Genomic DNA, 11,309 nt, shown 5'->3' with positions numbered 1-11,309 from the left:
AAACTAAATATGTTCCGTCACATAAGTCATACAATAACTCATTAGGAAAACAAGGAATATTTGAAGTAAAACTAAAAAAAAAAACCTTGTTTATATACTAAGTAATGATTTTACTCAACAAGTGTAATACAAATGAAAGGTATGCTTGACAAGTAAAAGTAGTCGTACTACGATATTTTCACTAGCGATAATAACAAATTGCTCAGATTAAAATGCACGGGGTTCTACACATAAAAAAAAATAGGAAAGATAATTAATATCAGTAGCATTATTAGAAGACACTATTTCTTTGATCACACAAATAACTGTTCGAGTAAAATATTCCGACCAGATATATTACTAATTCAAATGTGAACAGTTAATAAACGTGTCAATTTTCAAATATACCTCAACTGTTGAAAATTTGTTTAGATATACATAAGATTGGAGAAAGTGTTTTAACATATCATGTTGATGCATCATTTGTTTATACATATTTCTAATACTACAATAACGATAAATATGTCACATTTTTCTTTTATAGACGATGGTTCGCGTTTAGCAGTTAATAAAATACAAAATGAATCAACGTGTTATTGCAAAGAGTTTATTTCAATGATAACATCCTCTATCGTTTCTATGGATCGAACGATTGACACCACCCCAGCTCTGGAATCAACAATAGACAAAGTCAAGCATAACACCAAGACCAATGGCAAGTCAAATATTTAAATTCGTACATATATTTATTAGTGATTAAAGAAGGGAAATCATTAATGAATCAGCAAAGTATTAATATCCTACTAAAGCATTGCTGATAAATATTAATATATATATATGCCCTCAGAAATACGCATCAATAGGAACGTATTCTAAGCTTTAACCCTATTTATGACCGGAGTTCAGAACGTTATAAAACTGGAAAAAGAATCAATATCAGTAGCATTATAAGCGGCAAGTTATTTGATCATAGAAAACAAAATTCGGGCATGATATTCCTACCATACAGATATATTACATAAAATTAAATGTAAACATGCATTTAACGCATCAATCTGCATAATTTTCTATCTGTTCAGGGGAGACGTAGTTAAACATAAAATTAGAGAAATGTTTAACATATCACGTTGATACATTATTTGTCATAATTACAAAAGCAACACGACGGGTGCCACATGTGCAGCAGGATCTGCTTACCCTTGATTGGATTACAGCAAGCGTAAAATTCTCTATCTCCTTGTCTGTAACTAAGGAAGCCGACATTTTGAATTTCGGAATGTATTGACATGTTATTTCTACAATAATAAACAAAAAACTCACTTGTTGCGCCTAAAAATCTTCTTTTTATCAAATTTTATTACATTCTGAAGCGACACAGAAGCCAGAAAAAGCCCGGTGTTTATGTTTGACGGCGGAAGCATACCTATGACGTCGCGTAGTGTAGGGACCAAAGAAGATAACATCTTTTCGCGGAATTTTCTTTAATGAAGATTTTACACTGAAATTATGATTGAAATTTAATTATGAACTTGTTTTGCATTAGAATAGAGATAACTGTATTGTATTTGAAGCTTTTCGGACGTCCATCGGTAGTTTTACTGTCGCAAATACCCGTTTACCTGTCTCCGCTCCGCGTCGCTAGGTAAACTAAATTTGCGACAGTAAAACTACCGATGGACGTCCTTAAAGCTTCAAATACAATACAGTTATCTCTTAAATACTATACAAAACCTGTACTTAAACCATGAAATCTTCACACAGTGATATCTAGATCGTTATAATATTGTGTACTCATTGAAAGAGAAACAGTTGCTAAACCTATTAGTGATGAATAATAAAAGACAATATCCATTGTGTATTTGTCTTGCCTTCTTCATTGTTCTTCTTATGGACAAATATGCTGTTGTAGAACTGATACAAAAATAATGCCTTCGCTTGACTTTGTTCTAAAATTGAAATAAAGCCATAACCATATAGTAGTCCTGAACATGCATAAAATGTTTGCCACTGAATCGTAAAGAAACATCAATGAGTTAAAGAAAAAAGATAAGAAATTCAGTTCAATGTCAAATTATACGCATGCATAACGTACTATATTATTTAGAGGTCGTATTGAGTGACACTGTATTTAGGTAACACAGATAAATATAAAGTTTAAATTGTTGCATTTAGGTACCAAACATGCTACATCAGATATTTATCATTGATAAACAAACACGATAATCTTGTTTTACTAACCAAATTGATATAATGTTACAGTAGCTTATATTATTGGAATAATCCCTTTAGGAGATGAAAAGTGCCACATTTGTACTTATATATACAATCGATTGATAGGCCCTCATCGTAAAGAGCCATTATAGTGTTGAATTATTTTGTTTTGAATGGAGCTAAAATAAGTTTTATTTATTTTTCCTACAATTAGACTCATCTTACACATATATAGCTGTTATACTTAATGGAATGGCTGCATCTATTACGATTATAACAGCTTTAACAGCGCTGAGAAGTTTCATAAACAAAACGAGCAGAATTGCACATGTAAATATTATTTCCCTTTATAAGAAAAAGACAGAAACATTCGCAATCATACACTTTAAATCACAACCTTGCGGCAAAAAATTCAAAACCAAAACAAAATATTTGGCAACATCATAAATAAAGGCAACCGTAGTATACCGCTGTTCAAAACTCATAAATCCATGGACAAATAACAAAATCGGGGTAACAAACTAAAACCGAGGGAAACCCCTACAACTATCGGTAGGAATATCATGTGTTCCGAAAGGATGAGAAGACAACTCGGATAGCAAATCACATTACCCTGTCCCTTCATAATGTCAAGGAGGTAGTCCAAAGCTATAACTTCTGAATTTGTAAATCTGGGTCTCCACCAAGCATGTGAAATGAATGACTCGATAGTTCGGTGTCATATTATCTTAGTAGAAAAACAATGTGTCAGTCTGAAACAAAGAACGTTACATAAGACTAATTAGTATACAATGGTACTTAATATGCATATAATATTTGTCACATAAAATTAAAAACTTCGTACAAAAAAAACCAATTGAGAATGGAAATGGGGAATATGTCCCGACCATAAAGGAGACAACAGTCGAAGGCCACCAATGGATCTTCAATGCAGCGAGAAACTCCCGCATTCAGCTGGCCCCTAGGCAAATATGTTACTAGTTTAGTGATAGTCGACGTCATACTAGACTCCGAATTATACACAAGAAACTAAAATTATTAAATGCCTTTATGAATATGATGGTGATGACAGGTCCTTGGTAGTTTGAATTATTATTAAATCTAAATTAAAGCAAAAGATTCTTGTATTAAATCCCTTTTTGTTGTGGCCTAATTTGGTTGCAAATCAATTGCAAGCTGTATTTTTGAAGAAAAAAAAATATTTTCTATTATATAGTTGGACCTGGCTGACATTCAAGACGACACAATCATTGATGGAATGAATTATGTAATTACAATGAACTGTAATGAACAGATGGACAAGAAATATACCAATATCGCACCTAGAAGTCACACGATTCTGTCTTGATTCAGCAATATTCCATCCATTCGCCATATAATTGTTGTCGAAGGAATTTAACCGGTGTTAAAAGAGACATATTTATGTAGAAACTTCCGAACTGAAAACATAACAACCTTGTGTCTAATATTAGAAAAGAACAATGTAACGTAACATTTTAAAGTGTATGTATGTGTGTCTTTTTCTATTAAAGATTAGATGATATTAAATACATTTGATTTTTCTTTTGTAAAGCAAAACATAAAAAAAAATTAAATAAACGCAACAGAAAACTTATATTAACAAGGACGTATGTGAAGACTCATCAGGTTGGGCGTAAATAAGTCTGAGTAGGGCTCTAATGGTTTATTATAGGTAATCTCAAATAAACACTCTGTAACCTATAAAATACACAATAATGAATTGCATTTTCATAATCTTTCTGGTTAATTCGCCACTACGCCACGTAACATAGACTCGGTCTCCAAAGTTGATTAACTGATATAATTTTACATCAGTGATTTTAATTTGATATTTATTGCAGTAAAAAAAACTTTCAATTCAAACACAATATGTGTAAAGATAGGCGTGTCGTTATTATTATTATTTTAATGATAATGTTTTATATTCTATGAATATATATATATTTCTGGTTGGATCAAACTGTAAAGAAATGTAAAAAAATAACAATGAATTAAAAACTCAAATAAAGGCGTTTTACAGACTGTGTCCTTGTTAATGAAGAATTAATCTAAAATTAGAAAATGTGTTTGATATATAAAGAAAAAAAATAATAATGATTAATGATACACGTATGCTTTAATCAGCATGTTATCGCGTGCTGTAAATAAAGTGTTGTTGAGTAGATTAATACTTAGTCGCAAATTTTACATAGTTTGGTCAAATTTTGCATCGAGACACATCCCTAACCAACATGAAATAATTTGATTTTTTATTGAATTTTAGTTCCGAGTGACACGATCACTTGACCTGATATTATCTATTGTCAAGATTAGAATTGACACTTTCAAAAAGCGCAATAAGATTCTGAAAACTGCAATCGCCATGGGTGGTATACTGTCCATAAATACCTTGACGATTCTCTTGCTGGCAGTGTTAATGATGCTACAACCACTGTTTTTAGAGCTAACCGCGAGCGTACAGCTAACACACCTGACAACATAGGCGGTGGAAGTGAAGAGTTAAATACCAGAGACTTGAAACTTGGAGAGTAAGTTTAGCACAGAAGTTTGATCCTGGAATTATCAATACAGTCACCAAAACAAATCCCAGAAGCTTAACAACGACGGACTGTTCTTCTACTGTAAAAGGTCATGGACACACTGTCCGATTTGATCCTACAAAGGACAAACATTCGGCAATACCAAGTCAGCACCAGCTACTTTCACAAGTTTTCCTATTCATTGAGGTTTTTCTGGGTAAATAGTTGAAATAGAAACATATTTTATTTTCTCATTTTTACTTTTTGGGCTATCTACCGCTGGACATATGTTTACTAAAATTGTTTCAACACGAGTTAATTTTTAAAGAAAAGAGGTTTTCCGATCAAAGTGATTTGACCACATTAATAATGTATGTCTGTTTTGGTTTCTAATTCAAATTTGCAATGCAATGTTACGGAACATGAACCAACTGTCATACAAAAGGGCGTATTTTTTGGGAAGTCTTTGTTCCAAATTTAACATGTGACAATTGTTTTTCTTTTTTCTTCCAATTTTAAAATCAACAAGAATCTTCGTTTTATGGATTTGGACGTTTATAAAAAATAATGGAAATCAGGAGAGACAGTCTTAACTTTAAAAAAAATGAAACTTATGCAGGAGGTGCAGACAAAGTTGTACTGTGATAAAAAAAAACTGTATACCATAATTGCAAATGTTCTGCATAAACTAAACCTTAATAACGTTAAGATTTGTTTTAAACAGTAATAATGAACGATATTCATGATATTGTTGACGAGAAAAGTAGTCAATGCATTGAAAATTTGAAAAAAAATCGTGTTTGTTTACATTTTTGTTTCTTTGTAATTTCGATCAGCAATGTTCCTGTTGTAGGTGTGTAAAAAGAGAGGCGAGATATACAAGAAGGACATTCAAACAAGTCGTAATTAAACTGAAAACACCATGTCTAATAAAACAAAACATGAAAAAGACAAACAACAGTACACGAAACACAACACAAAACCTAAAGACCGAAAAACACGAACCCCACCAAACATTTGGGGTGACTTCATGTGCGGAAGGGTATTCCTGCTCTACATGTGCACCCGTCGTGTTTCTCATGTTAGTACACACTCGGTTATATATTTATAGGTCGGTCATGGAGAAGGAAACAGGATTGTAGTTACGACATCAGAAACAAATCAGCTATCACCTGTTAAACGGATATTCCAAAACGTTCAACCAACTTGTGATGGTGCCCATAAAACTAACGAAGGTATGATTTCTACTTCACCGCTTGGAACTCATGGTTTAGTATTTCTTGAAGGCTTCTTAACAGAGAACCTCTATTAAGGAAATCATGATAGGATCAAATGGAAAATATATATTCCGTAGGTAGGCGCTCCTGGAAAGTTGCTGTATTGAAATTGAAATTCACAACGTAGAAACTGAAATCATCTCTGTTGTCGTAAAGTTTCGTTTCCAAGCAACGGTGCACTTTTTAATCTTGATATTTTCCCGATACTGAATATAATGTTGAACCATTTTGTCAGTCAGAGTTATCCAATTTATTTTTATAATTAATAAAATTAGATTATGTATTGGTATTGCATGTGTCTTCTCGATTTCTGTCAAGAATTTATACTTTTACGTTCTAGTCTCAAAACTTGACCAATGTTACTTTTTTCATGATCATTGTTGTCGATAAATCAAATGACAGCTGTATTAATACAAGTATGTGTTGTTCAATCAATCTAAATGAGCATAACAAACTTTAAAACGATTTGTATATGTGATAAGCTAACATGTAATGTTCGGTTTCCAAAGAAAGATTCCGTTTTAAGTATTCCTTAATTAAGTGAAAATTAAAGCTTCAATCTTGAAAATATTAGTGATAAAAGAAAACATTAATAATGAAAGCAACTATGTAATAATCAGAAATAGGAAGTAACTTTAAATAGCAAAAGGTTAAATACAGATAAGTGTGATAGCCGAAATCGACAGGAGAAATAGTCATGTATTAGGATTTGTTTATTAATCATGTTTTCCCAAATAAAGAACAGACAACAAAATCATATTATGTTAATATGCATGGTCAATACTAGTCGATATATTTCATTTAATTCATTTAATATGTGGATTTTTTATTAATCATGATTGCCCCAAAAAACAAACAATTATGGCAATTAAGAGAGGCAAATATAGACAACAAAATATTACTTTGTTTAATATACATGGCCAAAATCACCAGTGGATACATTTCACTTATTTGACGATTTTCTCGAAGAAATCATCAACAAAATATCAACAAAATTTCTTAATCAAAGAAATCACTAATTATGTTTTTTACCGGAGTTTTCCTTCCCCCACCTACGATTCCTAATGTAAACCTTTTTCAGTTTTGCTTATCCTGACAAACATAATGAACAGTTTTCAACTCAGAAATGCATGGTGGTAATCAATATGTAATGTTCACTGACTTCAAATCAAAGTTCTTGTCATTTTTTTCAATTGTTATGGAAAAATACCAAGTGAGAGGTACGGCTCCATGGAACCTCTTGTTCCGTAATATATATTTGTCATTTATTTCTGACGTGATGAAAATATCAATTTAACTAAACCATGTAAACTACAAGCTTAGAATATCAAGTTCAAATTCTTTATTTGCTAATATTATCATAATACATCATTTAAACTTCTAGCACAAAAAAGTGTGTTTTACTTCGACTTCATGTTGATGTTTGTCCTTTTCTATAAATATTCACTCTGCTTCTTGTCTTCATATATACCTGAAATATGAAGAAAAAAAGATTATAGTAATATCTTTTAGATCTTTTGTTCGTAGATAGTAGATGTTTTTGTGTTCTGTTACATTGTTCCTTTTAAAATTGTTATACGATGATGACTGATGTACCCATATTTTGACTATTTTATTTATTGTGTCCGTTTATTTAACGCATCAATGTAAATATAACGGAATTTGATGAGACTGTCATTAAAGTGAGAGGGTTAGCGCTATAGAACCAGGTTTAATCCACCACTTTCTACGTTTGAAAATGCCTGTACCAAGTCAGGAATATGACAGTTCTTGTCCATTCGTTATTGATACGTTTTGTTATTTGATTAAAAAAAAACCAAAAAAAAAACAAACATCTAATTGCGCCAGTTTTATGAACTTATTTATTTTTACTGTGCACAGAAATTTCAAATTGGCCTCACGTCCAAATAGAATGATCCCGCTTTCTGAATCATGACACAAAACATAGTCATCATCTTTATTTTTTACAACACCAATATCATCAATAATTCTGTGAAATTCGGCTTGATTGTTTGGTTGAGCTGGATGCAGTTTCCTTCTTTCTCTGTTCACGAGAGGTGCACTTGATACCTTTTCAAAAGTATAGATGTGCCAATTACAAAATGGACGTTCATAATTTTCCTCGTTCGAAATCATCGAGAATATAGTGAATAACATAGATTATATCGAATTTATAGATGTATGTATTATGTGGTGTTATATTGGGTTCCTAATCCATCTTCAAGCCCCATTCGTACAGTTAAATAGACAATAGACAATATTTTATTCGCACAAACACATTTACATTAAATGGTTATGGCATACAAAATTAAGACAATAAACTGACAATAGTTAAATTGATTATAATTATATTAGAGTGACAGTGGTATTCACAGCGAAGAAGAAAAGGGCTATAAATATCAACAGTTAACACATTTTTAATGTTCATGAACAATTAAAAAAAAAGAACACAAACAAAAATTAGGTTGCATATTAAAAAAATTATACAGATGTTCTTAATAAAAGACAATCATTAATATACTTTATGGTGATTTTTATAATGACTGGTAGACTGCTATTTAAAAGTACAGTCAAATGATTTAGTGTTATAGTGGAATAAAATTGAAATTAAGATTTTTATTAATATTTTGTATATAGGTATCCCTTAATGATTTATAGCATGGACAGATTGAGAAGAAATGGTATTCATCCTCAATTTCTTGTCTGTTACAGGATAAGCAAATGCGTTTACTTCTTTCAATGTTGGTATAACGCCCTCTTTCAATTGCTAGGGAATGCGCAATGAGTTTAAATTTACTGAAAACTGATCGGTCGGTTTTGAATTTACATATATCAATATATGGGGGCCTTTTTCTAATTCTTTTAGTATGACAAAAGAAATTTAATTTTTCACATTTATTGATAGAACAATTCATAGTTTGATAAGCCTGGTCATAGATTCTTTGTTGGATACTATTTATGTAATATTTTAAATTAAAAGTATTAAAAGTGAGATGACCAAAACCTAATTTATTTAACCAGTCTTTTACAATGTTAACCCATTTACTTGTTTTCTCTACATTATTATATATTTTATGGACTAAAGTGTTAGGCGAGTTTACAATGTGGTTTAGAAATTTTATAGCTGAAAGGTGAAGTACAAAGGGATTCTGTTTGTCTCAGTTAAACAGGCTACATTTGTTGTTTTGCATTGTACTCCTAAAATTTCTTTAATAAATTTAAAATGTAAATGTTCAAATGGATTTGAATCTTTGAACGCTTGGCTTACACCCCAAACTTCACTTCCATAAAGAGTTATTGGAACAACTAAAGTATCAAATAATTTTTCAAGCATATTGCAGGAATATTATCTAAAGAGAGTTTTTTTTAATTCTAAACCAAGCTTTTCTTCCTTTTTCCATAAGATTTTTTTTTGAATGACTTAAACTTCCTGAACAATTTATAGTTATTCCAAGGTAACAAATAGATTTAACAGTCTCAAGATGTTCTTTTTCTACTTTAAAATAATTACAATGAGATTTTCCATTAGAATTGAATATTATAATTTTTGATTTTTGTTTGTTAACATCAAGTTTCCATAGGGAACAAAATTTAGTTAACTCATTTAGTGCATTTTGTAGCCCTTCTTGGGTTTCAGACAATAAAATAATGTCATCTGCATATAATAATGCTGTTAGTTTAATATCTCCTATAATAATTGGTTGAGTGTTTGCATGATCAAGGTCATTTACAAGGCCATTTATATAAATATTAAACAAAGTGGGGCTAAGTACATCCCCTTGTTTTACTCCGCAATTTGATATAAATTCATGGCTAATACCATTTTGAAATTTAATTCTGCATTTGTTGTCATTATACATTGATTGGATGACGTTAAAAAGTTTGCCTGGAAGTTTGTTTTGGAGTAAAATGTAGAATAAACCCTCCCTCAAGACAGTATCAAAGGCTTTTCGCAGATCTATAAATGCTGCAAAAATTTTCTTTTTTTTTTAGTTTTATATTTGTCTACAATAGACTTTAATGAGAAAATATGATCTGCTGTTCTAGCTTTTTCTTTGAAGCCAATCTGATTTTCACTTATCAAATTATTGGTGTTAATAAACTTCATAAGTCTAGTGTGTATAATTTTATTGAATAATTTTCCCAAATTAGAAGTCAATGAGATACCTCTATAATTAGAGGGGTCAGATTTGTTCCCCTTTTTATGAATTAAAGTAATCAGACTTTTGTTCCATAATTTTGTGAAGCTGCCTTTCATAAATACTAGGTTAAAAAGTTTTAATAGGGGTTCTAATAATACTGGCATACCGCATTTAATCATTTCGTTAGAAATTAAGTCTTCAGCTGATGATTAACCATTTTTAAGTGTTTTAATTGCATTTAAAATTTCAGCTGGCTGAATTTGTTTATTAAATTCGTTGTCAGAGTTGCATGTATTTAGTGTCTTTTTTAAAGCTATTAATTTTTCAATAATTATGTCATGGAATTTATTGTTTTGGATATTAGAAGTACTGTTCATTTTTTTTTTTAAATAGTTGTTTATAAATAATTCTTGATCAAAACGGTTTTCCTCTTTTATTTCAGAAAGAGAACTTAATTTGTTAAGTAAATTCCAAAATGTCTTTGGGTCTTTTTTCATATTTAGTGAAATTTGGTCACAGATTTGACTCTTGTAACTTCGTTCTTCTTGTTTACACCTTCTTCTTAATTTAGATTTGAATGAGTAAATTGATTTTCTTTAGGATCCATTGTCTGGAAACTTATTTACAAGTAAACAGTACTTTTTAACTGTAGTATGGAGGTCATGACAAGAGTCTGAGAACCATGGTTTTTTATTTTTTTTTAATAGGCCTACTCATGATTTTCTTTTGAACAAATTTAGTGGATAAAAGTGCTGTATCACACAAAATAGCGTTGAATTTTTCAACAGCTGAATTAGAATCAATCTGTTTATCATTTACAAATTCATCTAGTCTTTGTTTTACATGTGAGTTTTGAATGTTTGTAGTATAACAATCAATTGCTTTGTTATCCCAAAAAAATTTACCACGGAGAGGATCTAATTTTGTCTCTATAGTTTTACATTTTTGAAATCAAGTAAGAAAAGAGCAACTGATAGGACAGTGATCTGATATTGGTGTAAAATCACTAACTTTAAAGTTTCCTATGCATTGTAATAAATTAGAAGACACAAGTGTATAGTCTACAAGACTGGAACCATTATATGTTATACATGTACATTTGCCCAAAGGGTCTCCAATAGTTCTTCCGTTCAGTATTCTGAGTCCGGATTCTTTACATA

The sequence above is a fragment of the Mytilus edulis genome, chromosome 11 (assembly GCF_963676685.1).
Source record: "Mytilus edulis chromosome 11, xbMytEdul2.2, whole genome shotgun sequence".
In the NCBI taxonomy this organism is placed as follows: domain Eukaryota; kingdom Metazoa; phylum Mollusca; class Bivalvia; order Mytilida; family Mytilidae; genus Mytilus; species Mytilus edulis.
This window is presented reverse-complemented; position numbering follows the sequence as displayed.